Source organism: Arachis duranensis, chromosome 4, assembly GCF_000817695.3.
Source record: "Arachis duranensis cultivar V14167 chromosome 4, aradu.V14167.gnm2.J7QH, whole genome shotgun sequence".
Lineage (NCBI taxonomy): Eukaryota > Viridiplantae > Streptophyta > Magnoliopsida > Fabales > Fabaceae > Arachis > Arachis duranensis.
The window spans coordinates 118,808,221-118,813,657 of record NC_029775.3 but is presented as its reverse complement, the minus strand read 5'-3'; positions in this window follow the sequence as shown (position 1 = coordinate 118,813,657).

Here is a 5,437-nt window from a genome sequence, read left to right as displayed (position 1 = left end):
CAACTTTGAACCTAGCCTTTTTTTTTATGTCCTCTTGTTCAAACCCTTGGAGGGCTTTGAAGCTCGTTAATGGATTCCAAGTTAGCATATTCATGAGATAACGAACATGTCCCCTTCCTTTTGGCTTTCAGTTCTTCCATCTCAACCACGATGTTATCGTAGGCGCGATGCAGAATGGCGATGAGCTCCTCGGATTTCGATGCAAATTCACATATATTTTGCGAACGAAATACCAATTTGTCAAACCTCTTGCTTCTTGGTGCCAACAATGGCTCGTCGTGGCTGCTCTTGATGTGTGTATGTCTCCTCTTTACGTTCTTGCTCAATCGTTTCAATATGTATCTCAGTGACACTTTGGTTACTCGTTCAAAGCTTAACACGCTTAGGGTGTGACGACACAATATTCCTCTTGACTCGAATAATAAGCATTGGCATTTCACTTGGGCTGCTATTGAGTCGTAAATAACCGCAAACTTGTGGAATGTTGAGCTGGAAATTATTCTCCAACTTCGTATACCGAATAGCCTAAAGCGGAGTTGGTTAATCTTATGATGCAATTCACCTTCCCTCTGAATTGTGCTTGGACTTCCCTGAACTTTTGGTAAGTGTACACATGTTGAAATTGAACTTCTATGGAGGATTTTGTTGTACACGGTATGACGGTGTGAAAATCTGCAGCATCCGATTCTCTCTCTCTTTGCTCCCTGCTTCCGAGGCAATTATCGTATTATTTGACGAATTGGATGAGTGAGCTGTTCCAGGTAATGAATTTGTTAAAAAATACATGCATACTCTCGCTCTTTTGTGTGCTTCTCATCCCGGCCTAAAAGTGGTGATCCAGATAAATTGGAATCCATATATGACGGTCTTCGTAAAGCTCTGCAAAAAACACCCAAATTAGACTATAATACACTAAAACACATGTAATTTACACCTCTACTGCAGATTGTAAAAGACATTACGTGAAAGCCACTTGTTATCCACAAGACCATACTTCAGCAGAAAATCATTCCAATTCGTATCAAATGATTCTTTAGTATGAGCGTTCTAAACAACATGGCTCATTTCTTGTTTGATTTCTAAGTGTCCCTTATAGCCATTTAATTTGCCTGAAATCTTCTTCATGATGTGCCAAATACACCAACGATGAATTATTGTGGGCATACAAGCCTCGATAGCCCTTTGCATCGAATCGCATTGATTGGTGAGAATCCCTTTCGGAGCATTTCCTCCCATGCAACGAAGCCAACATTGAAATAACCATTTGAATGATTATATCTTCGTTATTCATCAAAGCGCATCCAAGAAGTATTGACTGACTGTGATGATTCACCCCGACAAAAGAACCACAAACCAGATTATACTTGAAACAGATTACAAAAATAACAGAATTAAAATCATTAAAATACACCCAAATAATAACCGTATACACCCAAAAACCTCCAATATACACCTCTGTATCATAAACCAGAACAACATGTTACCTGTTTGTATTGTAGGTAGTGTCGAATGAAATAACATCTCCGAAATACTCACAGGCAGCTCTGCTCCTTGCGTCCGCACAAAAAGCAAGCTTAATCGACTGATCGTCCTCGAGTTTGAGCTCGAAAAAGAAATTCTGATTCTTCTCTTTCATTCTTAATAAGTATTTCCCGAATTCTTTTGCATCATCTTGTTCTGAAACATTCCGCACTTCTCTCATCATGTAACTCCTCACGTCTTTTTCGATAAAATTTAACTCACGATGACCCCCGCTGCTACAACAAATGATTGATAAGTTTTGCTTAGTCTGATACCGGCTTCCTCGTTATTCTCTATTGTACAGCGCACTGACATGCTTAGTCCCTGTGCTGTTTGAGCAGTTCTGCTTGATTTGGACAGCAGGGATGTAAATGATGTAACACGACCTTGGAAATGATCCAAACACCAATGTCTTTCAATATGTGTATATAAATTTTTGCAGTACAATTTAAACCAGCTGAGGGATTTGTCTTCTCGGTCGGAGATATTTTCAATTTCCATTTTTCCTCTCTGCTACATGTAATCAACTTATTCTTAATTTCGTTTTCCTTCTTATTTGTGCTCCGAACTCTTGTAGAAAAACCTGCAGCCTTCGAATAATCCTTGTAGAATTTTGCAGCATCTTCAAGGGTGTTAAAAGTCATCCCAACTTTGGGAACAAATTGCTCATCAACACCATAGAGGGGCTGCAAAATACACACAAAAATACACCATCATTAAATAGATACTAAAACAATTCAATTAAAAGAATACCCTCCGTCAGATGAAAAGTCATAAACTGTAAATACACCCAAACTTTCCTAAAATACACCCAAATATACCTGATTTACACCCGAACGTCTGTTATAAAATGCACAAAATTCATTAGAACTAGTACATTAGATTCAATTCAAACAAGGAATAATTAACAGCAAATTTCACAGGCAAGGTTCACGCATTATTCAGCTACACAATCATAAACTACTAACAGGATTCAAATTCAGACTCAATTATTAACTGAAACTAAACCATACCTCAAGAACTTCATTCGATTCAAATTCAAAATCTACTTCGCTCTGGTTCAGCTGACAATTTGAAGTTAAATAATCCATTATCTTCAAAACGATTTCAGAGCTTGATTTCAGAAACAATGGAATTCGAGAAAAACAAAGAAAGAGAGAGAAACACACGTAAACAACGAAGGAGAAGGCAGATTGAAACGTACGTAAACGGCGAAGGAGAAGGCATAGAAAAACGCACGAAAGAGATCGAATAGAAAAGGCAAGAAATTTGAAAAAGGAAACGAAATCCTTTCAAAAAAGGAAGTTATATATTCACGCATTGATTGATTGAAAAATCTGTTAAAGAGACGCGTGAAATATACGTGAAATAAGAGGCGCGTATTAGGGGTAAGTGAATATCAAGACTTGTAAAACTTGTATAGTAAAAAAATTTGTATGCGGAGATTAATTCTTTTTTTATAATAAATTTAGATATAGTATATATTATTATTTATTAAAACATACGTAAATACGATTTAAAATTTATGTGTCAGTGTGTCCCGTATCTGTATCAGTGTCCGTGCATCATAGTAAATAAGTGATTCCTATTAAAAATAGTGTAGGCATTGGATGAAATTTAAACTACATGTGAAGAATTTTCTTAGCTTCTTCTTATATCATTTTTCCACTTGTGGAATTTGAGCATCTTACTAAGAACAAGTCAATCTCTAAATAAATTTAGAGATATTGTATTTTGCCTGACAACACTCAAATTCTTATATACTATTCAAACATTTTTTCCACTCAATAATTGAAGTTTCTTTTCCTAGTGACGATTGAATGGTTGTGATTCTTCTCCATACTTTTATACTGTACAACAGTGATGATTTCTTATTTTCGTGAACCACCATATATGAAACGAAATGAGGAGTCATTTTTATATAAACTTAGCATCATTCAATGATTTAATTTAATTTCCACCAGAATTTTCGTAATACTAATTAGGGGATGTTTATGGTAGGATAAAACCGAGTTTATTTTGATTCAGATCTTATTTTAAATATATACTGATTTTATTTTTTAAACTCTAACCTGACTTTAAACTCAATTAAATTTAAGTATTTTTAGACCACAATTATAACAGGTCCAAATAGGATAAAAACCAGGTTTTTAAAACTCTAATAATAATTTATAAAAAACTTATTTACAAATAAACTTATTTATAATGCGTTTATTTATAAAGAAGAAATTTGTTACTAAAAAATTGATATCCATATTTGAATTTGAATTTGTTCATAAATTCTAATTAGATGTTTTTTTGATTTATTTTCTAATTTAACAAGTGTGATTAAAAATATTTATCTAACCCTAAATCTAATAAAATCATATCAAATTAATCTTTAAAATATTTAGAACCAGACTAAATCTTTAAACCGAAGTACACCATGAACACAATACTAATAACTAAGTCACAGTACTCACAGAATTTTATTTTGTTAGGGTGCCACCGGTAATACAAAACGACACTATAAATAGAAACTCAATGAAAGATTTTTTTAATCTTATATATTATTTTATACTTATACCTTGTGGAATTTGAAGGTATGGTACAACATATTTTACGACAAACTGGTCAAATTTGATGGTAATAAAATATCCAAGGACTATCAAAGCGTAGACTTGTATGTATGTATAGTAGACTTGACAAAGTACAGCGAACAATATTTATATTAAAAAGCATATTGACAATGAAATATATGCTATTTTAAAGGATAGATGTGAATCGGAAATTTTGATCGCATTAAATTTATCGAGTCGGATTGGATTTAATATATGTAATTTTTAAATTTAGATTTAATCTAATCTATATATTTGTGGATCGAATCATATATTGAATGTTGGATATATTTACAAATCATAAAAATATTTTTAAAAGTTTATTTTTATTAAAAATATCAATAAAATTTATTTTTTTATTTTTTAAATATGTTTATTTTTAAAAAAATAATATTAAACATATTTTTCTTAAATAATAATTAAAATAATACAACATATATGATAATTATTAGTTGAAATAAAATATAAAAAAAATTTATTTTTTTTGGATACGCGGATATGCGGATACTTATACAAAATTTACAATCTAATCCTATTAGTGTACGAATCGGATCCGATTAATCGAATCTATATCCACAATTTTAAAATTGGATTCACATAAATACTGCGAATGTGCAGATCAAATTCGATCTATGAATACCTCTACTATTTTTAGTAATTTCATATATAGAAGAAAGAATAATTGAAATGTAAATGGGAATTACTGGATTAGCTAGCATTAACTTTCTACCACAATTATTGAAATGAAATATATGGTTTTATTTCACAGGCAGTCTTACTATTACAACAAACTTAAAGCTATTTGAAAGAAATTAAGAAGGTACATTGAGATAGGATTGGTAGGAGTATCCGAACCTATGAGTATCCGACCAGCTTTTATTTGGTCGGGTAGATAATAATCTAGTCCAAGACGGATTTTATTTGGGACAGACGTTGAATGAGACAGTAGAGACGAATCTATCCTAATCCATATATATATATTATAGCGGGATTTAAAATCGATTTGGATCGAATAAAATCAAACCGAAAAAATAAAAAACCAAACAATTCGAACAAAAATTTTTGTTGTTCAATTTTTGGTTCTGATATTAAAAATTCTAATAAAACCGAACCAAACTGGTTCATCTAAAACACCCTAAAAAAACCATTAGACCAAGTGACCCAAATCAGATAAGCTAAAGCCCTAACCTAGCGACCCTCCCTCCCAGCAGCGCGGAACCCCTTCTTTTCCGCCATCGACGCCGCCGGACAGCACCATAGCGGCGGCGCGGCCCTTTCCTCTTCCTCTCCCTTCCTCGTAGGCTCGTAGCGCTTCGCTC